This window comes from Agelaius phoeniceus, chromosome 1 (assembly GCF_051311805.1).
Source record: "Agelaius phoeniceus isolate bAgePho1 chromosome 1, bAgePho1.hap1, whole genome shotgun sequence".
Taxonomy (NCBI): domain Eukaryota; kingdom Metazoa; phylum Chordata; class Aves; order Passeriformes; family Icteridae; genus Agelaius; species Agelaius phoeniceus.
The window spans coordinates 14022909-14046087 of NC_135265.1; the positions used below are offsets into that span (position 1 = coordinate 14022909).

The 23179-nt window shown below is 41.2% G+C and overlaps 1 protein-coding gene across 12 annotated transcripts in view; it reads left to right on the top strand.

Annotated features, from left to right (window-relative positions):
• PARD3 (par-3 family cell polarity regulator) overlaps positions 1 to 23179 on the top strand; it is a 446494-nt gene that overhangs the window by 155740 nt on the left and 267575 nt on the right. The gene's annotated exons all lie outside the window — the stretch shown is intronic.

A 23179-nucleotide genomic window follows, 5' to 3' on the forward strand; every position in this document is an offset into this window, starting at 1 on the left:
GAAGTCAGGTTTGAATATTAATCTAAATTTGATCATTAAATCTTAAATAGATTTAATGATCACTTGAACAACAAGCTATTATGAAAATCAGAGCTCTATTCTCAGAATATTTCAACACTCAAGTGGTGGTTGTTGGGTTTTATTTTCCCTTTCTTTAAATGAAAGGCAATTCTTTCCTTAATGGAAATGTGGTTTTATGTATGCAAAAATATTATACCACTTTATCCAATCAAATGTTGCAGTGTAGCTACTGAAGTCTGTCATATTGTGGAATCAAAGGTTTAATACCATTGAGATAAAACCATATGTTTATTTAAAGAGTTTATCATCACACATATCAATAAGTATTATATCCATAAGTGTAATAACTCTTAAAATAGATTCTTGATTGCTTCTCTGTTTCTTGTAATTGCATTATAAGCAAATGAGGAGTACAGTGAAGGCAAAGGAATATGAATCTGAAATGAGTAGGGAATGCTTTCTCACAATACAGACAACCATCCTGTGAAGTTTTTTACTCTATGAAGACATATGTACATATTACATTTTTTCCCAACAGTTTCTAAAAACCTTATGCAGTATTTATAGATACTTGTTCTGAAATGTGATAAAACAGTATGCTTCAAGGCATCCTTAAGATCCAGAGCCACTAGTCTGCAACAGTAAGTGGCATCCCAGTCTTGTTTTGCTTTGCTTTGAGACAACAGGAATGCGCCTTTGAAGGGGTATGGGGGGATGGGCAACTTAGATTAATTACTGACCAAAAATCTTTCAACAGGAGAGGATGCAAAGTTTATCAAATGTACTTAATTACTCACTTGGTCCTAAGCAGGCTGATCTAGTGGGATTGATGTTTTAGGGCTAATGAAGAGAGGTGTGTGTGTCTCTGTGCCACACTGTCTGTGGTGCTACCCTGTGTTCAATGCATCAGCTGGTGTATGTCCCTCTCCCCAGAAAAACATGTGGGTATTTTTGATCACAAGCCCAGTGTATTAAGATATTACATTTAAAATATATCCTTTATTATGCTAAACTATTACTGCAGTGTTGCTCGCTTTTGTTCATAATTCACTAGGGATCTTCTAGCTCCCTTCCTTATAACATTTGCAGCATATTAACATACTCTTTTAGATGGGGATGTGTTTTGGAGATAGTCCATCTCTTTGGGTGATTACTGGGAAAAAGTTGCTTTAAATTTTGTGTCTTTGGACATGTTCCTTTGAGGAGGATGAGAGAGAGACAGATGGCTACTAGTTGAATAGGGTTGTTTTTTATTTACTCTCATGCCCTGAAAAGGACTGAAACATGATACTGAAATAAAGGAGTGGGTGAGAAATAACTTTCCATTAATTTATTGCTTTATTTCATACTTGAAACAGAGATAAACTTTTTTGCTTTTCCTATCCATCTCTTGCTAAATCTTAAATGAATTATGTAATTAAGATGAGTGCCAGCTTCAGAATGTTGTGGGTTCACGTTAGGGGCAGATGAGGCATTCAGGGTGAGAATAAAGAGTATGTATTTAGAAGAACTTCTCTCTTTTTGACCCCTGGCACTGGATGCTGTGGAGGTGACTAGCTTGGCTTCAGCCCATGGAGCTGTTGTGAGCTGGGAATGAGGCACAAGCCCAGCACCTGCTCTCCTGCTGTCACAGCTTGGCCTGGCTCCCTGTAGCTCAGTGTCCCCAGTGCTCTGCAGCCAGGGACCCTCAGCTCAGCTCCCCTCCTGTGACACTGCAAGGACAGACAGGATCCCCCTGTGTGACACAGCTGTCACCTTGCTTTTACTGCCTGGGCTGATGCCAGAGCTGGGCTGTTTGGGGTTGGAGTGAATGTGACCTCAGGCTGTGTTCCAGGCCTGGGTTTCTGGCCTCTCATATGAATTTAGGCAACTGGCTCTATCAATAGTTTTGGATTGACAGAAAGTAGAAATGATTGTATCTGTAGACAGGGAGTTTGGGACCATGTGGGTTTACAAACAAAAGCAAACAGTGGCACTTTAGGTTAAGAAAAATGTTACTGGTGCTTGCATGCATACAGTAAAGGGGTGTACAAAGACAGCAAGAGCAATCTTGCATCAGCTTCCAAATATTGTGCATGTGACTCAGAAACAAGGTTTCTCAAAGCAAACTGTGATCAGCCATTAAAAACTTATCCTGAGGCATTGGATTTGATTCAGTTCTCTGTACAGCACTGTTCATATTCACAACTTAAAGTAAAATTGGACTCTTTTAGCAATTGCTGGGCAACAGGGGATTCAAAGCAGACGTGATGGATGACATTGATACCAACAGATTTCAGATTCTGCATCAGGGCTAAATGCTCAAGGCAACCCAGTTTCTCATTCTTGGATACCTTTAGGGTGTGTTCATCTGACCTGTTTTACTGCTTATTTCAGAGTGAAATGGGCCATTGGCTTCACTAGGTGCACTGGCTAATCTCTCTTGTTGTAGAGAAGTGGAGTTGACCAGTTCCAAAATACATCTCTGCAAATCCTGTTCTGCCTGTGATTTAACTCCCACCATGACAATAAATTCTTACATGAAAGATTTTAAAAAAAAATCATTAAGTAGGAAGTTACCTTTTTTGCCTTAAAAAACTTCATTTGCAAATTTGGAAGACAAGGGATAAGTGGCATTTTACAAGTAAACAGCTATTCAGTTTTACTTACTGAGCAATTTTGCATGGCCCTAGGAAGTTCCTGTACAGCCCTCCTTATGCTTGGGAGGTATATTTGGGTTGTGGACCGTATGTCATTATTGCAGAAAGTCCCATGTTCAGTTTTTTTTATCAGAGTAAGATATTTACTGGGTTTGAGACACTTTGATGTAATTTTGTGGTTAAACCAACAGTGCCATCTGCCTTGGGTCTGACACTGGTATCTGGTCACTTCGTGGTGCTGGTCCCAAACCTCTGCTAAGTGGGTGGCTGTGCTTTTCCTTGCTGTGTGTTCTCAGATGTTGAAGCATCAGAGGTGCCATGTGACACTGACAGCCAGCCCAAATCTGGAGGAATAAACATGATGAGGAGTTAATGGGTTCTGAAGCACATGAGTTGCTTTCAGTGCTCTGTGCAGTTGGGTGTCTCTGTACCCCATTCTCTCACACACTGTGCAGGCTGTTACAGCCATCCTGCCTCTCCTGCTGTTCAGGGTATCCTGGCTCCCCGTGGACTTGGCAAAGTTCTCTCTATCCACGCTCAGCCTCTGGAATGGGTGGTTGTGTAAAGGAGCATCCCTTAAATACAGGCTATTAAAGTAAAAGCATTTGCAAATTTATGGACAGAATAATGATGGGCAACAACTGCTGAAACTGTTTCAAATGAAGTAACATTTGAAGCAATACTAGCAGTTTTTTTTAGTAGATTATAAAAGAACAAAATTCTGTTCACCAGTTTCTAACAAGTTGGAAAATGGACACATGTGCCTTGTTAACCAGCCTTATATAGTACACAAATAAGTCTTTCAGTGTTTTTGGTAAGTCCTGACTTGAACTCTCTGCTTTTAGGCTTTTTGGAGGTTTTCTGCCTATGACAGCATTCTCCACCAAATATAAAAATGATGTTAGCTTCTTCTATTCCAATCCATTTTGAGCTCTGATGTTTAAGACTTTCATTAGATGACAGAGAGATTGTAGGTCAAACACTGCCTGACTTTCACAATGATTTCCATCTGAAGGGTCTTACATAGTGTAGTCTCTTCATGTTTTATTTAAAATTTTAGTTGGATTCTTGACTCATGGAAAAATAAATAAAAATGAAGGTCTTACTGCAGTGAAAAAAACATGAAACTGCTCTGTCAAATGAACTGCATGACATTTATCCATGGGAAATATCCATTAAGTGAGTGAGCAAAGTTACTGCTCTAGTTTGACATAGTAGGCAATATTTCTGTGAGTATTGTACATGTAGATGATTTACTTCTACCTCCGTTTTAAGTTCACCTTTAAAATAATAAAACACAAGTGGGCAAAGTCTTCCCGTAATCCTGCTTTCCCATAGCTCTTTGTTATGTTGCTTAAAACATAACATTACAGTGTAATAAGTATTTTCAGTTCTTCCACCCATAAAGGGTAGGGGGAAAATCTGTTTGCAGTTAGTGCTGGTACCGAGATATTATTTCTGGTTTGTGCTTCAGCAGTGACTGGGGGAGCAGGATGTGCAGCTGAAGGCTTGGGGAGAGGTCACTGCCAGGGTGCTGCTCCAGGAGGAGAAGCCATGTGCAAGCAGCAGTGGGGAGAAGGAAGACAAAACTGAACTGTTGAAAAACCTATCACCCAAAAAGTGAAGGGTGAAGAAGCTTCCATGAAACTGCAGCTGGGAATACTCACAGACGTTTGTTTACTGCAGCTTGCTCTGTGTATTTCTTCTGCTAGTTGAAGAGTTGATCCCAAACTGTGTGTCTTGGCAGCTGCTGTGCAGTAGTTGTTGTGGTGGCAGCACATGCAGAGAACGCACAGAAAATGGGGTACTGAGCAGTGCATGCTTGAGCCATGTCCTCAGTGGTGCTGGGAGTGAGCAGCTGCCCTCTGAGGGTGCAGCCTCTGGGTTTGCTGTGCGTCATCTGTGCCCAGAGTGTGCCAGAGGCAGGGAAGCAGTGCCCAGGGTAGTCCCTGCTTTGCGGGGCTCGGGGCCCTTTTGGCCGGGCTCGGGGCCCTTTTGGCCGGGCTCGGGGCCCTTTTGGCCGGGCTCGGGGCCCTTTTGGCCGGGCTCGGGGCCCTCTTGGCCGGGCTCGGGGCCCTCTTGGCCGGGCTCGGGGCCCTCTTGGCCGGGCTCGGGGCCCTCTTGGCCGGGCTCGGGGCCCTCTTGGCCGGGCTCGGGGCCCTCTTGGCCGGGCTCGGGGCCCTCTTGGCCGGGCTCGGGGCCCTCTTGGCCGGGCTCGGGGCCCTCTTGGCCGGGCTCGGGGCCCTCTTGGCCGGGCTCGGGGCCCTCTTGGCCGGGCTCGGGGCCCTCTTGGCCGGGCTCGGGGCCCTCTTGGCCGGGCTCGGGGCCCTCTTGGCCGGGCTCGGGGCCCTCTTGGCCGGGCTCGGGGCCCTCTTGGCCGGGCTCGGGGCCCTCTTGGCCGGGCTCGGGGCCCTCTTGGCCGGGCTCGGGGCCCTCTTGGCCGGGCTCGGGGCCCTCTTGGCCGGGCTCGGGGCCCTCTTGGCCGGGCTCGGGGCCCTCTTGGCCGGGCTCGGGGCCCTCTTGGCCGGGCTCGGGGCCCTCTTGGCCGGGCTCGGGGCCCTCTTGGCCGGGCTCGGGGCCCTCTTGGCCGGGCTCGGGGCCCTCTTGGCCGGGCTCGGGGCCCTCTTGGCCGGGCTCGGGGCCCTCTTGGCCGGGCTCGGGGCCCTCTTGGCCGGGCTCGGGGCCCTCTTGGCCGGGCTCGGGGCCCTCTTGGCCGGGCTCGGGGCCCTCTTGGCCGGGCTCGGGGCCCTCTTGGCCGGGCTCGGGGCCCTCTTGGCCGGGCTCGGGGCCTTTCCTGGACTGGGGGCCCTCTGGCCTGGGCTCGGGGCCCTCTGGCCTGGGCTCGGGGCCCTCTGGCCTGGGCTCGGGGCCCTCTGGCCGGGCTCGGGGCCCTCTGGCCTGGGCTCGGGGCCCTCTGGCCGGGCTTGGGGCCCTCTGGCCGGGCTCGGGGCCCTCTGGCCGGGCTCGGGGCCCTTTTGGCCGGGCTCGGGGCCCTTTTGGCCGGGCTCACACCCTGTGCCGGGCTCGGGGCCCTCTGGCCGGGCTCGGGGGCCTTTCCTGGGCTCACACCCTGTGGCCGGGCTCGGGGCCCTGTGGCCGGGCTCGGGGCCCTGTGGCTGGGCTCAGACCCCGCAGTGTCCCCGCTGCAGCTCCAGTGCCAGGTATGTGCCCAGCAGAACGAGCTCTGGGAGCAGAGCTGTGCCTGTGAGTGTGTGATTGCGCTGCTATATGGAAGTTCCATCTAGTTCCAGTGGCTGTCCCTTCAGGGTAGGTGGTAATGCAGCTGTTTATGTGCTGTTTGCCTGGGTGGCTGCTGGTGTATTAAGCCAGCTTCTAGGAGTCTTCATTCTGTGTTTTACCAGAATGATTTTGTGCATGTGAATTTTTTGCATGGGATTCCTATTATGGGATGAATTGAATATTAAATTACTCCTCAAACCCTGAAGGCACTACATCAGCTTCACTCATCCTGAGCAATTTGTGCTATGCTGTATGAACCATATCCCAGGTTCAGTTTCTCAGTTTTCCCAGGGCTGGGATTTTGCTCCATTTGTTTCCATTTTTCTTTTTCAAAGTCAGAATGTTTTACTAAGGGTGAAAAATATTTTTAATGAAGTATTTTAATTTGCTCTTGTGTTATGGGCTTGTGTTCCACCCTCCCCTCATCCAGGTTTTGCCAGATGTTTTAAATATCTTCTCAGTACATATGCTTTCAAGGTTTTTCTGCAAATCCAATTGTGTTTAACAGGCACTGAGTCCTTGTGAATCAGTGTTGTATTTTTCTCTACTTTATGCCTCCCAGATCTGGCAGATGTCTTGAGTTTTAGGATAGCAGGTTTTCAGTGTTTTCTGTATGAAAGCAGATAAGATTGGTACATAGAATTTCCTCAGAAAGGATCAGTTTAGATGTCTGTAGGAGGAAGGCATTTCATTGACCACATGTTTTTACAGCATTTAGTGAGTTTAGTAAGTAATTAAATCCAATAATTCGTCTTATGCTGTATCAAAAGAGATGACTTTTGTAAGGAAAGCTGTGTTTTTGAGACCTTTTTTGCATTTTTTTCTCTTTCTTACCTTTTTTTTTTTCTTTTAGAATCCTTGTATATGTAACATTTTAACCAAATACAGTGTTTCATTTATCTTTCCTTGGAAAAATTTCTTAAAGTCATAGTTTAACTAGAGGGATGATGATTTTCACCCATAGATACATGTAGTAATTCAGTTTTATTTTCCTTTTGACCAGCCAAATTAAATACATTTGTTTGACTTTAGTCATAACTATTTTATTACTTTCACTACAATGTAAACTGTTTGCTCTGTGTTTCCTTCCTTGATTTTTTTTCCCTCACTATTTTTCCTGTCATTCGCTTGTAAGATACCCGAAGGGTCATTTTTAACAATGAAAAGTGAGGAAATGTCAAAGGTAGGGCTGCTGCTGAAGGCTCTTTGTGTGCTCAGTGCTTTCTGTCTGTAGTCATCAAGCTGTGGAATGTGAGATGCTCAGCATGTGTGATGGGATGAGGCTTTTACCCAGAGAAGGTTAGCTGGTGACTTGATGCTCCTTCCTTCTGCTTCCATTTGCTGACTTCCAGATTGAGAACCCAGTGCATCTGGGTTAACTTGATGCCTCATGGAAATTTTAGAAAGGAGACAACCACTTTGTATCAGCTTGTGATCAGAAACAGAAGGAGAACGGAAAAAGGAAAGCATGAAGAATTAAAGAACCAAGATGCATGGATCAGAAAAGGGGAGGGGGAGGGCAGGAAGAGGAGCTAGTGGCAGGGAATGTTTACCTCCCTGGGGACAAATAAAAATACATAACTGTTTCCTTGATGTTACTGTGCTGTATAAACAGTTACCCTAGGACCCATGTAAATGATGTATGACTAGGAGAGAGAAAGTGAATAGGTTGCTGCTGCCCTCCTGCTCACCCTTTCTCTTTGCAAAGCTCTCTATAGAACCTGAGACCTGGTCCATGCCAGAAACTGAAGAAAAAACCAACCAAAAAAAAAAGTTCAAGACATGAAAAGGAGGGATAATCCCACATGAATACACTTTTGTTATTTCTCAAGTGTTAATCACAAAATGAAAAATGGTAGTGTGTAATGTTAGATTTGTGTAAGTGCATGATGACATTTTGAATTACCTTTCCTGAAACACAAACTGGATTGTCTGACATAGAAGACATTCACTGAATTGCAGAGCTTTAAAAATGACAGTCCTGGGGCTGTGATGGATTCTCTGTCTCCTGAAGTCTTGAAATTAAAGTCAATATTTTTCTGTATTTCCAACAGAAGTTAAAAGACTAAATGCAGACATTATTGCACGGTGTACCTGGGCTTATATAGGTGTTTGACAGGATGATCACAGGGTGTCTCCAGGATTTGAGTTATGAGTCTTGTTTGGAGTCTCACAGCAGTGCTGCAATGCATGTAGTGAATGATTCTTTGCATACTTGGACCTACGCTTTTCTCATTTTAGGATTCTTCTGTATTTGTTTTATTAACATCTTATTTTTTGTGGTGCAGCTTTTCCCCCTTTCTTGTTGTTTACAATGTCCATTCCAGCCAATTCTGTAGTCTTCCCATCCTGTCTGCCACAGAGTATATACTGCTCCAATACCCTTTGCTCCTGCAAACCTTCCAGCAGCCAGGTTTCCCATTCGTCCATACCCTACATTTTGTTTGTAGGTGGAGTGTGTTGGTTAGGTTTGCTTTGTGTTGCTTTGCTTTAAAATTAATTTTAAAGGTTTTTTTAATTTTGTGTTTTTGATTCAACTCCTCCTTGGTGCAGAGGAAGTGCAGACTAAGGAGGATAGACATCATCTGGCTGAGTTACCATGGCTTGGGCTGTTCATGTTCTCCTGGGGGACTGGCTAGCGAATCAGCTCCTACCCAGGAAACTGAGGCTGACAAAAATTCTGGATTAACTTTTAGTACTTTTTTGGCCCTTCAGCAGAAACTGATCTGTTTTGGCTCAGCTAAAAAAAAGTGATGTTTTGAGCCCTTTTCTTCCTAGAGTATTTATTCTCTTCACTGTACTTCATGGCCAACTGCTGGCATAGCTGTATTACAAAAAATCCCAAAGACTGTATTTTGCAACAATGGCTTCAAGTGTGCTCTGACTTGATTAGTAGGAAAAACCAGCTTATGTCTCTGGCTGTATTAGGGGCATCATGCTGTTGTGTGACTGCTTATTGTTGAACATTTAATGCAGAAGACAGTTTACCTGACAGATTGTGGAGGGATGTTGGAGAGAAAAATAGGTTAAATATCTAAGTCACCATATAAGTGCTAAGTATGATTATAAAATGCAAAAATGATGATACAGAAATGTATGAGGAGAGCCATGCAAGACTGCCTGTGGGCCTAGGATTTTAGTCCTTTGCTTTTACAGCGAGAGACTAGATATGCTTATGCAATATTAATTCAGGATATACAGCAAATTGGCATTTGGAAGCATTCAATTTTCCTCATAATTGTTCTCCATTCACTTGGCCGATTATCAGTAATTTCACGGAATTAAAGATGCTCTTTTTAGAAGTTTCTAGTGAACTCTTTAGAATTGTCAAACAATAACAAACCTGCCACTTAGGCAGCAATTTTCCCTCTTGCTGTCCTCACACTGATGTTAGATTGCTGTTTAGAAAGGCTAGACAAGCAAACTACCATGCAGTAAATCAGCAGGAAATTTTTTTCAGCCTCATGCTGCTGAGTGAATTTTGATCCAAGATTTTCTGTGTTTGTTTTGTTCATGCAAAGGCTTTCATCCTTCAGTTTGGGAACAGAGAGGTTGGTTTTCTTTGATTGCAAATCTGCTAAAGTGTATTTTGTTAAAGAACTTAATATTATATTTTTGTGGATTAAGCTTGTTATCCTTCTCTAGGTGAATCCCACCGGAATGCAATTCAAAGCGTGTGATGTCCACTTCTTTCCTTTTCCTCTCCTGTGGTGTGAAAATGGAAACAAAACAGTTAAAAACCCCTCAGGAAGGGGGTTGGCAAGTGCCATTTACTGAAAAGGTGGCACTCTGTCCTCTCAGTCTGTGTCAAAGGACTTCCTAAAGCACCAAGTGTGCACAGGGGCAAGAAGTGCAGAATGTCTGTGGTCAGAAAGGGGACTGTTTTATGGTGATGTGTCACAGCATGATCCAGTGACCTGCTGGAGCTATTGTGTACCTGCCTGCAGGTTTTGGATGTGCTGAGCATAATCATCTCTCAGTCTTGTGATCTCTGCCTTTTCCTTTCTGCTGGAGTTAGCAGGCCAAGGGGGCAGCATCCCAGTGCTGTCCCTGTGCCAACCAGGAGTGAGGAATGTGGACATCTGAATGTGTGTGGGCTTGGGTCGTTTTCCCAATTCCAGCCCTGCTGAGGTGTTACAGCTGAAGAGCAGTAATAGACCTGTCCAAGATGTTTAACTGCTTTTCTCCTCAGCAGCTGTGTGGAAACAGCAAAAAACTCTTTACGCTTTACAGGTGGTTTTAGTCCAGCACTGGTATTTGAGATAACCCAGCTGTTTCTGAGGAACATGGCAGCAGCCTTCCTTTGCACAAATGGTTTTGGTCATCTCAAAAAAAGCACATATGGCTGTTTGGTTTGTTTTTATCTTCCCTAGATTAGAATTGCTGTAGGAATCACACAAAAGGTATGATGATGGTTGTATTCCAAGAGGTGATAAAAACTGAGGGAGGTTAGTGAAGCCTGCTTGATGCTGGGCATGGAACAAGGTACAGCTCAATTTGTCCCCATCTTGAGGTTTTGTAATTCCTGCAGCCAGGAGCTGTTCCTCCATGAGTGGTCTTGTTGGCTTTTGCATGATAAAAACCCCCACTTTCACTGGAAATGTTCTGTAGTGGAGGGGATGAACCCTCCATTATTAAGATTCAGGCTTCATTTCCCACATATGCAAAGTCTTGGCTTCCTTTTTAAAATAGTTGAGAAGGTTTGCATTTTGTATGTGTTGCCTGACCATTGGGTAAGTTTTCTCTCCTAGGTTTGAGCTTGAGAATGAAAATGCTAAACATCCTTTGGAAATATTTTCAAAAGCTTGAAAAATACATTAATCAAAATCTCATCTGACAAAAAGAAAAGTGAACTCTGTCATGAATTAATAACTTTTAAAATAGTTCTAAGAATTCCAGAGAAGAACACAAAGTAATGAACTTGTCCTCAGAAAACTATTTAGTTTCATAAACATTTAAGGAGCATTTTTTGTGTTTATGTGAATGGTGTAAAAGATAATGTTTCAGTTTTTCTAGAGACAAAATCCCAACTAAAGATAGTATGTATCTGTAGGAATACAAGTTTACTTTTCTGTAATGACTTCAAAAAACATCTGCCAGAGGTTACTCTGTTTTAGGTAGCCTTTGTGTTTGTAGTTATGAAAATATCTTAGATGTTATTTAATGCAGTAGATTTTTGATGTCTCATATGAAATATTAAGTACACTAGCTCTCACGTAGTTATAAAAATACTCTGCCTTCAGAGATTATATAAACATAGGTAGCTAAACAATATTAACCTATTTTTCTTATTTCTTATTTTATATAAAACACAAGATAGCTGCTTTTATTAACCAGTAAAGTGGTTTTAGTCAGAAGCACCATATTTAATGTAAAAATGGTGTCGAATGAGAACATTTTGAGTTAATTTTCAGATTTTTAACTAGGCACTTCAAAAAACAGAGGTGGTTCCTGCTGGGAGCACATTGACTGTGTGGTGCATGCTGCAGAGAAATTGATGATCTGTGAGAGCCTATGGGTGTTCTCCCACTCAGTTGTTTGTGCATCTTCCTTGTGTTTACTCTGTGAATGGAAAGGTGTTTTGCACAAGCCATGTATGGATGCATGGATTGAAAATCACTATGATAGGAAGGTCTTACTACTAGCAAGTGTTCAAAATGCTAATATAATATAAAATGATAATAAGACTTGTTCCCTAAAACCATTTTCTCTTAGGTAGGTTAAAGAAATAGCTCCATCAGTACAGGAGATGGCTCTCTTTTCTCTGTGGCTTTTTTTTTTAGTGGTTATGCAAAGTAACTTCCTTTTGAGGAGTGGAAAATTTTGAGGAATTGCATTCCACAGAGCCTTTGTGAAGAATTAACTTAAGCTAAAAGTATTGTTACACTGAATTTTATTTTTGGTTGTAACAGGAGCATGTTATGGTTTTGCAGGTAGAGGGTGGGTAGGGGAAGCCCACGGATGCTGAGGACAGGATGCCATAGTGCTCTTACAGCTCTCCTTTACATCCTGGCTGGAATCCCATGCAGCTGGGGCACTTAGCTAGAAAAGTAGCTCTTCCTTTGCATCTTCATCTTGGCAGTTGGATGGAGAGTGACCCTTCCATATTCCTGCTTTGCTCCTGGATCCATTTTGCCATGGACTGAAGTCTTAGCCTTGACACTGGGGGCTAGTGGCATTCAGGGAAGTGAGCACTCTGTCCATGAGGAAAGCAACCCTGGCCATGGGCTCATGGGAATCAGACCAACTGTAGTTCCTTTGTTTTCCTGGTTTTCCTCCTGTCCATCCTCAGCAGAGATTTTGTTACCTTACAATCTTTCTGCAGGGAGGTCTTGGGAGAGAGCGAGGTGCCCAAGTGCAGGAGGTGCTTGTCTGGGTTCAGGGGCAGAAGAAGCCATTCAGTTGCCAGACCAGTTGGAACAGCATGTTTCCTTCTGCTTGGTGTAGAGTGCAGAGTGTGAGGGGTTTTGCAGAGTACTCTTGTCCAGCTGACTACTTGCAGGGCATTTCCAGGATAACCTATCCTGGGCTACTGATTTTCTTTGGAATCTGTTGACATTCCTCATTTTTAAGCAACAACCTCCAATTACTCATGCTAATGGAAGAAGACCAAGTAAAATATACTGGTAGTCTATTCTTTTTCTCATTTCAGTGCATCAATATATTTTGGGCTGCAGAAAAATAACTGCCTTATTAATGTCCTTTGAAGAATGAAACAAAGTGAGAGTTCCTTAACAACATAAAATGAATAATAATAATAAGTAATACAAATAAATATTTACAGATTTTGTAAAATAAAATTTGTCCACCTCATGTGCCCTCTCTGCATGCAGATACTTGAAATTATTGTAGCTCATTCTAGGATGAGACAAGGAGGGAGCCTTGTGGTGAGGAAACAGCTTGGAAAAGTTAGCTGCTGGGAATCTGACAAATTCTGGCACAAAGTATATACCATAGTATTTCAGTAAATATCTTCTGTTAGTTCTGGCTAAAGCTGTTTCTCCACTAAGAAAGATGATCTTCATCTCTGGGCTAGAACCAATCACAAATTCTAATGAAATTTGGCAACTGCAAGCATGAAAAGTCATTGATCCAAAAATTCACGAACTGTCTTTCATGTAGCAAGATTTTTGAACCTCAGTTGAAGCTCTTTCTACTGGCTTATTTTTGGTTTTGAACTTATAGGAATAATTTTTTACTCTCTTCAGATTTGGCAATGTGAAATTAAAAAATAGAGTGAGAGGCATATAATTAAGCATGCTGTGTAACTGCTTGTTTCCAGGGCTGTAGAGGGAGAGCACTGGGGGGGGGGGGGAAACGAGAGGGGAAATAAAAATTAAAAAAAAAAAAAAAGGAAGAGAAAAAGGAAAGACAATGCCAAAGTTTTTCTAAGGTGTAGAAAATGTTCTTCATTTCCAAACCAGAACAATTTATGCTCCCTGTTGTTTTAGGGGGCTTTGAAAAGTACATGTAAAGATGCTCAACTTTGCACATGCTTCAAGCATCACTAGTTTCCTGCTGTTCACTAGGCATGGTTTTAAACAGTAGGGGGCTATCTAGAAAAGAGTTGAGGATGTCTGCTGGTCTGTCATCCCATGGAGAAGAGCAGGCATTATGTGGTATTGTCCCATTGTGGGCATTATCTGAACAATCTGACAACAGCTTCCAGTGTAGGCTGGATTGCCTTACTGTTTGGCTACTGGGAACACCAGAGTTTTCTGCAGAAGGTGATCTTTAATGTTAAGGATTAAAGAAGATTTTAGCATGTTGTGTTGAAGCTGGAGCTTCTTATTCCCCACTCTGTGGTTGGAAAGACCTTGTTTGGTCACCATTAGTTTTGTGTAGTCACCAAACTTTGCAGCTTCCAGATTGTTCTCTGACCTACTGCAATGAAAGGTCAGGCACAACATCTCATACACTGGCAGGGAGCAGCACTATCTGCCCTCCCATGTCACAGTCATGGCAGCTCTGCTGTCACGTGTCCCCTGTGGATCAGGAGGGTTGGTGACATTTCATCTCATTACTTAAACACGCAAATGTTTCATTTGTCTGTGGGGATTGAGCTTGATACTTGCAACTGAATGACAGAAAAGAATATTCTTGAGATCTTTATGCTCTGTGCTTTGCCTTTGAGCTGTATTAGTCCCTGCGTGCAGAAGAGCCTTCTGCTAAATCTTGTTTATGGGCACATGGGGTGGCGTGACGTGGCCTTTTCGTACTTCTGCTTGAGATCTTTTGCTCTTCTTGGTCATCAGCAGCAGATAGGAGTTCAGTACAACTTTAGCTCACAGATATTTGATAATGAGAGCGTTTGATAATGACAGCATGTTTCATGAATGTACCAACATGCTTCTAATAATCCTAGTAAATGTTTCTGTCATGGAAACAAGAGCAAGTGCCATTAAAATTGCAGAAGCTGTTGGTAATTTTTAATAGAAGTTCAGGACTCTGTCTTATTATAGACATTAGTTGTAAATGTTGTTTGCTGTGTTGGAAACTCAGTAGTGTGCATAGAGGCAATTCCTTCCCACGTGTTCTGGGGTTTTTTTTTTTGTGTTTTGTGCATGTAGCTACGCACATATAATTTCTGTCCGAAATCCCTAACCTTTTAAATGATTGTAGTGAAGTTTACTTGGTTGTCATAATTATTATGCTTCTGTTAAAAACATGTCTAAATGATTTCTGAAATGAAGCTATCTGGATTTTGTGTAACTAAGCTTCAGATCCACCTCCAGGCACTGATATCCCCAAATTGTTGACTTGTACAGCTTGCCAGTGGCCTGTGATATACAGGATTGCTTTTATAGCTCAAAAAACCCCACAGCTCAATTCTTGATGTCTCCTGAACTTCTCTGCAGTGGAGCAAGGCTGGAGCCAGCCATGCTCACCCCAGCCTGAAAAGGAGGGTTGCCAAGTGCCTGCTCAGTGGCAAGGAACTGTTCCACACAAGCATGGACAAGTAGCAGATTAACAGCCAGACAACTCCAAAGATTGAGCATTCATCTGATGATTGGCAAAGAAATACTTCTTCCATTACTGCTTCAAAAATAACTGAGTAAATAACCATCCCATGTAACTTGTTCGTAGTTCCCGTAATTAGGACCCCAGTAGGATCCCAGCTTCCACCCTTAATTTACCTTTACCATACCCTGTGTACCACCAGACTGTTTAGTGATGGTGTCATGGTGATATCTTAGTAATTCAGAAGTTTTGGGGTTTTTTCCCATTCTCAACCATGGTAGAAATGCTGCAAGTTTTCATTTCCTTCCCAGGGAGTGGCTGGTGTGTAGGATTTCCTCCTCTGGGCAGTTCCCACAGAGGGATGCTGATGGGCAGCCTGCAGGCTCTGAAGCCCTCTGGGCAGTGCAGGCCTTTACTTCTCTGTCCCTTTGTGATGTCATTCATGAGCCAGTGGATGAGGCATTAGTCTCTTGTTTTTGATGGAGAGTAGGAAAGGAGGGACATTCCAGTACTGGCTTTGTAAGGACTTGTGTTAGTGATAAATCTCTTGCTAATCACATACATAGCTGCTGAATTGCAATTAAGCATGTTTAACTCTTTGGCATCTGCAGTTGATCCACATAGGAATTCTCACTTCACACATGAGGTCATGCAGTGATATATGAGGCTGTGTTGGCCACTGATGTTGAAAGAAACTTTATTCTCTGATAAGTCAGAAATGGACACAGACTCACCAAGTAGTACTGAACCCCTGATGCTGGTGCTGCAGGGTACTGCTCTTCCTCCCACCCCTTCTCCTCCTCATATAAAAGCACAGTGGGGACCAGAAGGGGGTCATGGCATTGGCAACCACAGCAGGTTTTCTCTGACTGAAACTCTCTGATGAAAGAACTGTACTGTGTATTATACACATTTAAACATTTCTTGTTCTTCCCAACTGAGCTCTTCAAGTTACAATGTAAATCCTATTGATGCATCTGTATTTTTTCTCTTCTATCCAGGAAAACATTGCAAACATCTTCCTTCTTTTCTGAGCGTACCCAAAGCATTTAGACCATAACCAATCAACAGTTTTCATAGCACTGCATTATGTTTAGTAACAGGAGGAATTTTTCCATTAAGTTTCAGGGGATGTTTCAAAGTTGTGGTAAGAAAAATATCTGCCAGCTTCCTTCCTGTGTCTCAGAGTGCTGAAGTTTAATCAACTCAAAGCAGCCAGGAATTTGTTCCTGTCACTATAAACTCTGGCTTGCACTGTAGAATGAATGAAGATGTGTAATACAGTGTCTTCATTAAAACATAACTAAATATCAATCACAGTATTATTAGCAAGGTATGATCTCTAATGAAAGCAAAATAACTTCAACAGCAGCAAAGTTCATGATGTTGCCTACTGTCACACAAACTGTTTAAGAAAGTAAGACGAAATGTTTTGCAAAAATTTTGGCATCTGGGGGACCAGAAGTGAATTTTTCTTACGTATGTAGCAGTAGCATGAAAATAAAGAGGTAATCCAGCATGTTTTAAGGAAATCATGAAGAATGTACCCAAAACCTAGGGACTGTAGCTCATTAAAATATACTGAAACACAATTTTTTGACAGAGATGAGTAGAACATTTGTAAAATCTGACATTTTTGTCTTTTCTTTTGGCATAGAGAGATATTTGCATTTTAGTAAAGAGCCCAGAGAAAAGAGACAGAGAGGGTGAAGGTAATTAAATTTTAACTTCAGTTTTAAAGATCTTTCTCTAATGAGCTTTAAAAGTCAGTGTCTAAGTAAATTGAGTTTCAGGGTGCAATCATCATTTTCTTCCTGGATCCTAGTATTCAAAAGTAAGAAGAAAGAGTATTAGAAAAAGAGAAGGAAGATTGTTATTTTAAAGGCCTTTCAAGATAAAGATTTAACATTACCTCATTATTAAAATATTACTGTGGCAGGTTGTTTTTTTATTTCTGAATTTCAAAGTCATTGAGCAGTCGTGGTTGGGGAAATGAGAAACCTAGGTTCTATTAAAAGAAACGGAAAATTATACCAGGAAAGTGAAGACTTTTCTTCTTTCTTCTGCTTTGTAACAAGCTTTCTTTTTGGTAGCTTGCTTGTGTTCTTTTCTCTGTTATCCATTCTTCCAGTTTTGATCATAGGCATGCTAACATAATGTCCTATGTTTCTTAAAGGTGTGCTAACATGCAGTGGGCTCCTGTTGGTGTGTTTTACATAGCCAAGTGTCTTTTCTCTGCATTTATGTGATGGCTGGGGACTGAACTTGCTGCATTCTTCTGCCATCTGCCAGACCTTGCTGTGTTTTCAGTGCTGTGGCCCAGCCCCTGGTGTGGCTGCCTGCCAGAGCTCCAACTGTGTGGGGCACTGGTGGGAGGAAAACAGGCTAATGGTGACTTGTCATGGTTTAATGTGCAAATGATTATAAATGTGCCATTTTAAAACTAAAGATACAAGAAAACAGAGAATATTTGATAACATTGAAAATATGTCTGTGAGAAGTACATAAGCTGTTGTTTGACAATGAATTGCTAGAAAAACAACTAAAAACAGTTGGTTTCTACATGAAGTAGTTATAAATATCTAGAGTTGTGTGAAACAATGATTTTTTTTTCTCTGTAAGAGCTTGTTGTTTAACCAAGAATTCTGAATGTAGAATATTTAATTTTAGAAGTTGATCTTTTTATGCATAAACATATTTTCAAGTAGAGAAATGCTAATTATCTAAACTATGTCACCTTTCTTGTAATTCTGAAAGGCAAAGCCATGAATACAAAATACTTGGCATTTGCAGGTCAATATTGGGTAATTCATGTAGTATTTGCAAATGTTGAAGCATTTGATAGAAATTTAAGTGTCTTGAAATGTGACCATAAACACTTAATGGATTAAAAATCAGCATAGAAATCTTAAAAGTTGGAGGCAGTCTTAGTCTAGAGATTGTGGTCCAATAGGGTTTTGTGAGGCTTCCTGTCACTTTTGGTTTTATTTAACATCTTTAAATCTGAAAGAATCAGTACTGTAAAAAGTATGTTAATTAAATTTCTAGATGTTAATAGACTGGGAAAATAGAATAGCATGAATGAAGGAAAGATATATATAACCCAACAGATATGTACTACACAACTGAATACAGTTTGATTCAGCTTGACTAAATAGAAGATAATGTATAAGAACATTGATCTAAGCTGAACTTATACTTTAAATATCAAGACAGATGCTGAAGCAAGACTACAGAAGACATTTCAGGATTTCTTTGGATGTTCTGGGTTGATACCATGACAATAAAATACCCAAATATGATTACTGCTGACTGTGTATTAGCATCAAAGTTCAAAAAATTACAGGGATGATTTAAACAGCACTGAGGGTATTTCATAAAAGAAATACACTATTCAGGGTGCCTTCTGAACAAGTTAAGACTGGAATAATATTTACAAAAATGAACAGCAATAGTGACTTAAAAGAGGCAAAGGTTATGTGCTGTGTAGCACTGTTTAGGGGAGATTTGAGAGGTCTGTGACATATGAAAAGAGAGGTTTTTTAAAAGGGTGGGGGTAACTAGTGACAGGAGGATAAACTTGGGGAGAATAATACAAATAAACAAATTCTGGAGATTTTGACATTCGGAAGTGCTGAAAATTATTTTTTTTAAATGGATTCCAGGAGGGAGAAAAGTACTGTTCTGGGCCATGAGGAGAAAGTTGGTGGTGTATGTATAAATAAATAAGTATATGTATATCCTCCTCCTTTGCTGGGATATTCAAAAGTGTGTTTCTGAAAGCACCTACAACTGGTGGTAGCTTTGCAGTGCCCCTGTTTTGTATCCATCCCAGCTGCCATCTCCCTGTAGTGTGCCTGTTTTTTTCTGCAGGACAGATGGTGTTGTCTTCCCAGCAGTGGTTCTTCACCTCTTGGAATGGCTTAAGGGTGTTTTTTTCCTTTCATTTCTAATTCAAGATATCTACATTTGATTTGCACTGTTTTGTTAATCTTGTAGAGAAGTGCTGGCTTATGTTAGCTGCTGCTAGGGTTTAATGTAGTTTGTAGCTAAGTTCACAGTCGGCTGGTTTTTGCCTCCAACTCTTTTTTCTTCTATCCATAGTCATGTCTACAGCAGCCTTGGTGGTCTTTGGAAGTTACCATCACCTTGTTTTTAGAGGTTTGCAAATATGAAAGTTGAACAGATACGGAGATTTGAGCTTTTGAATGTCATAGGGGGTGTTTGGTTCTTGCTGTGTCCAACTGAGTGGAACAAGGAGATGAACTAAACCTACTGAAATTGGAACCAGAGCTCCAGGAGCTGTGTTGGAGTGTGAAACTCAAGGCTACTCTAAATATTTTTAAAGAGATATTTCAATTAAAAATAGACAAAGCCTTAACTTGTAGTACCAAGTAGTTCAAGTTGAAAGAAGCAGTCCTGCTTTCCTCAGCCTCAGAATGACCCTGATTCATCCTTTCTCTTGGGCTCCAGATGAGGATTTGAGCAGAATGATGAGCTGGATGGGTGGTGGAGATAGCAAAACTGTTCAATTTCTGTCTCCCATCCCCAGAGTGGTTTTTTTGATGCCCACGTAGGATCTGTGTGTGTGTCTTGTGTATACAATGCACCCTGATACACGTACATGTCTATGGGATTGCTTTCAGGAACTCTGTCTAAACTGAGCAGCTTTTTGGTTAAAAGCTACTCTTTCCCACAGGGTTTTTTTTGGTTTCAGTGATTTATCATTTTCCCAGAGTTGTCTCCTAGAGTGTGGAGAGAAAAAAAATCCTCTTCCGCTCTGCTCATCTGTCACTAACCTGATGGTCTGTGTGAGATGGCCAGAATGACTCAGATCATTTTTTCTTTTCTGTGCCTTAAATCCACTGCACACCAAATTGCGGTGGCACTAGGGAGCTGAAACCTTCACAGAGTAAAATTATGCTTGCCATGCTATATAAATATAACCATGTATTTTTCTAGTCATGCCCTCCAAGCTGACATCCAAGAGGAAATTGGGATGGGAAGGTATCTATTAGCTCTGCTCTGGGGGACCACCATCCATTGTGCTGAGTGCCTGCACACAGGGCAACATACTCAGCTTTATGGATGAAATTTGCCAGATCCTCAAATACTTTTGCTCGTGAGCATATTTGAAAATCAGAGAAGGTGATGACCCTTTTAAAATAAAAATGGAATTGCTGGCAGGAAGGGAAGGTACAACTCTGTGTTCTTTACATTTAAAGATGGTTATAAAATGTGTATTGGCTGTTTTTATAATTTATAGTGAAACTGCTGTTGCTTTTAATAAAATGAGACTTCCAGTCAGAATTTCATGATTATGAATGTGAGCATTTTGTTATACAGCTTGGATCTATCCTACAAATAACCATCTTCTAGCAGAATTCTGGCTATATACATAACTTAATGGGATTCTCTGTCAACATAATTCTTTCTGAAGTTGACTCTTGGTTGAATACTTCGAGTCCTTGAATGTGACTCAAGTGCTGTGTCAGTGGTAACTTTCAGGATTTTTAATTTAATTTTTCTTTATTCCTTAGACTTTTAAAACTTCCTGTAATTCATTATTAGATTTACCATTTCAAGTGCTTATTTAAAAGGCACCTTAGCTGCAGAAGCAAATCAATATTTACAGTGCATTAGTGCCACAGAGAATTTGAAGCCTTGTGATTAGAGTTCATTGCTGTTTTATCCACTCTTCAAAGAAACCACAGACTTCAAACAGTATCAGCCATCATCCTGGAATCAGTGACATTGCATCGGTCCCATGCGTACTTTATCTTGTGGTTTAATTATTAAGTTCTTTTCCTTTGATTTTCCTTTTAATATTTCAAAGTATATCCTCTTCAAATCTATAAATTCTAGTCAAATTCTGTAAACTAGAGGATTTTAACCAACAATATATTGGTTTAAAAAAAATCTGTTCAGTATATTCTTTTATGTTGTTGTTTTAATGGAGAGGAAACAGAATTGAAGAGAATGCAGGAGATGATGTTTCCAGCTTGTGGTTAACATAGTGTGAACAAGATTTACTTCTTAGATTAAGACCTATTGACCATTACCAAGCAGCATGTGTTGGAGCCAGTTCTGTGTGTCTGTCCCCTTCCAGTAAAAAAAAAAGTAATGCCATGTGTTTAAGTTTCTTGTTAGCTTGGGAAATACATAGATGCAACAAACACATTTTTTTTGTCTTCTAAATTCACTTTATTGCAAAGTTTGCTTTGTAACACAAATAATTTCTCCTTATGTATGGAACCATTTCCATAAGAAAAGACTAGAAGAGATAATTTATATCTTCATATTGACAGAATACCATTTTTAAAAAAGATTTGATAAAATGTTCAGTAAACATCTGATAATATGTCAATAGCTAAACTTACTGAAATGAAACTAGTCATACTAAAGGTGGCTCATTCTGTGAGTAGATTTTGTAGAGAAGCTTCTCATGTCAATGTCCTCTCCAGAGCATAGTAATATTTGGCAATTCTATTGTAGAATTGACTACCTGTATTTTGAAGAGTCTCTACTCACCATTGTGCAAACTGTCAGCTTTTGACTACAAAGCAGAAACCAAGGCAAAGATAATGGCTTGCTCCTCTCCAGAAATGCTGGTTTGATTTCCTTTCTTTCTTTGTTGGCAGTTTGGCTTCTCTTCTTACAGAAGTTCACCCAACTGAACTTTTGTTTTGTCAAGCAATTTGAAAAAGAAGTGTAAAAATACAAGAACATTTTGCTATCCCCGTGCTTATATATAGACGTACAAGCATAAGGAGCAAGTGAAGTCATGTTTGAAAATTGTAATTCTCTGTTGTGGGGTGGGTAGTGAAGGCAAACATGATAATATGCACGGGCTGCTGCTTGGAACAAATATAGATTGGTATTTTTCTTAAGTGGCACTACATACTAGAGAGCCCCTTTTGGCTCAGGCTGATCTAATAAAGGAGAAAGTGTGCTGGGGGCTGTGCCAGCAGCACAGCACTGCTGGGAAGGGGTCACTTCATCCAGTGCTGGGGCTGCAGCTGAGCCACCTCTGCTCAGGGAGCTCCTGGGGTTTCATAGGGCACTGTTTGTGTGTTTGTCATCGGGGGAAAGGAGATGCTTTGCCTTCAGCTGCTTCATGAAAGCTGAAGTAGTTGAAAACAAGGCAATCAAAGAAAGACCCTCTATTAGAGTCTGTGAGTATATACTGAGAAATCAAATTCTTAGTAGGCTTAACTCTGCCCAATAATACTTTCCTTCATAATTAGTAATCTTTCATGAAATATTCCTTTAATTAATTCTAGTTCCATTATGCACTTATGTGTATATTTAAAAGTAAGTGTATACATATTTAGAAAAGGAAGTGTTTTATTTGCTGGAAATTACCTTTTTTATGAAAATTTTAAAAAAATTAAAAGCAAAGAGAAATAGGGAAAAAAACATTAATTCTTTGTTTTTCTTTTTTACCAGAATGAGCATGAAATAGATTGACTGTTTTAGTGTTTGGTCATGTAACACTTATTTATATCTCAGCAGCAGGAGTCCTTGTGGATTGAAAAAACTCGCATGTTTTCATTGTGTGGCATGACTGACTGTATTTCTCAGTGTATTCATAATGCCCTGCAAAATAAGATTTGTTAATATTATTAAATGTAACATTAACATGAAGCTATTGTTGAGATTGAGACAAGTCATTTAACAAACAACTCCTGTCACTGTGTTTTCCTGTTAGTATTGCCAGACATGCACCCTCAGTTTCCTTGGGAACTGTTTCATTGAAGCATTAAAACCTAGTCCTGGTTTTTATTCTCAGCTGTTGCCCATTGTGCCTTTCCCACTGACTCAACTGCTTAGGTGCCATCGCTTTCACCTTTTTCCTTTGCACTTTGCATTCAGAGTTCTCAGTGCTGCAATAAAGAGAAATAAAACTGATAAATCACAGCCTCTCTATTCTGATGCTGAGTGGGAGAGTACTAAGAGGTCACAAATTCAGGCAGTGAAACTTCTGTTTGGGCAAGAAGAGGATAGATGTGTGGCTATTTGCTGTAGGATAATAAATGAAATTGGAAAAAATTAAGTTCTATTTCAAAAGAAACTAACTTTAATGTGCCATTAAAGTTTCCAGAATGGATGTGACCTCTACATATATTAAGAAAACCTTATCTCTTTCCAATCAATCTACCTTCCTGCTGCATCATTTTTTACTAATGAAATATTTTTCTCCTGTCAGTCACGCCAGCTGCAAGGCTGAGGGAATTAGGGTTAATCAGCGCAGATCTTGCTTGAGCTGTCAGGGAGAGGCAAAGGAAGAATGCAGAGGAGAAAACAGTCTCTTCCAT